The following is a 1,370-nucleotide window of genomic DNA, read 5'->3' as shown; positions in this document are numbered from 1 at the left end:
GGATAAAAAGGGGCTATCATAGGGGAAAGGGCGGAGCCTGTATCAAAGAGGGATGGACCGGAAAACAGCCAGCAGGGACTTTTAGAAGGAAGGAGTTTACAGGATTGTGCGGGCAGGCGGGCGGGCTGGCCAACTCTTAATCCGTAGGGCAGCCAGCCGGTCAGCAAGGGCAGCTGGAACTCAGACAAGAGCTAAAGCTGCCACCCATAGGCAGAAGTTCTCCATCTGGGACGTCTCAACTCCGCTTTTTAAACCTTTCAAAGGACTGCAGCGGGCCCACCCAGATGGACTAGTAGTTACTAGGCTAATCTTTCTCACTAAAAGTCCGCTGACTGTGGACTTGAATCACATCTATCAAATACGACACAGCAACACCTCGATGAGTGTTTGCATAATGGGGGGTGCTGACCCAGCCAAGTTGACACGTGAAGCTGGCCGCCGGAGTCCACCCCTGTCCACTTGGCACCTCAGTCTGCTAGGGCTGCCATAACAAAATACCTCAGGCCGGGTGGCTTAGACAGCAGACGTGGGGTTCTCGCAGCTCCAGAGCTGGAAAGTTTAAGATCAAGGTTCCGACAGGGTTTGTTTCCCGGCGAGGACTCTCTTCTCAGCTTGCAGATGGCTGCCATCTCACCATGTGCTCGCAAAGCGTGGGAAGAGGGGGAGTTCTGAAGTGTCTTCCTTTATAAAAGGACCCCAGTCTCATGGGGTCAGGGCCCCACCCTTATGACCTCATTTCACCTTACGGCCCCATCTCCAGATGCAGCTACAGTGCAGGTTAGGGCTTCAACATGTAAACTAGGGGTGGGGACACACAAGCATTCCGTCTGCAACAAGCACCCAGACACATCTCCTTAAACTGGACTTAAAAAAAAGGAACACAGTGTTCCTTTAGCCAAGATGTCTCAAGGTTAAGCCCAAATGTCAGGATCAGCAGGTCCCTTCTATCCTGGATGCTTCTGAGTGAGAACGTGGAGGTCTCGCTCTCCTGCACCTGAAGCCCACACTGCCCGCCTTGGCTCTGCTCACACAGAAGATGGGGACCGTCCACTCTGCAGTGAGGACCTGCGGCTCCGTTCAGCGTGCCAACTTCGTGCCAGCGTGCCATGCTCACATGGAAACCCAGAGTCTTCGATAACCTGTGGTCCAGGTGACTGACAGCATCAACTACGATTGTTACCATGTAGCCCTAAATACATTGTGGCATTATTTAAGGACCTGGACCAACAGCCGCAGAGGGCCTGCAGAAAATGGATTCAGTGCTTCAAAGCTGCTATCAATATCCCATCATCCACACATCACATCCAACTCCTCATGTCTTGGCATATGTAACCTTCGTCATGGCGCAACCCTGGTGTCAAGATTCTGGG

General features: G+C 52.7%; 1 protein-coding gene across 1 annotated transcript in view; it reads left to right on the top strand.

The window, feature by feature from the left end:
* The window catches only part of LOC102753805 (serine/threonine-protein kinase D2), a 27,912-nt gene that overhangs the window by 278 nt on the left and 26,264 nt on the right, over positions 1-1,370 (top strand). The window lies entirely within an intron of this gene.

Source organism: Myotis davidii, unplaced genomic scaffold (genome assembly GCF_000327345.1).
Source record: "Myotis davidii unplaced genomic scaffold, ASM32734v1 scaffold566, whole genome shotgun sequence".
Classification (NCBI taxonomy): Eukaryota; Metazoa; Chordata; class Mammalia; order Chiroptera; family Vespertilionidae; genus Myotis; species Myotis davidii.
Note: the sequence above shows the minus strand (reverse complement) of the source record. Positions and strands in the feature narration are given on the sequence as shown.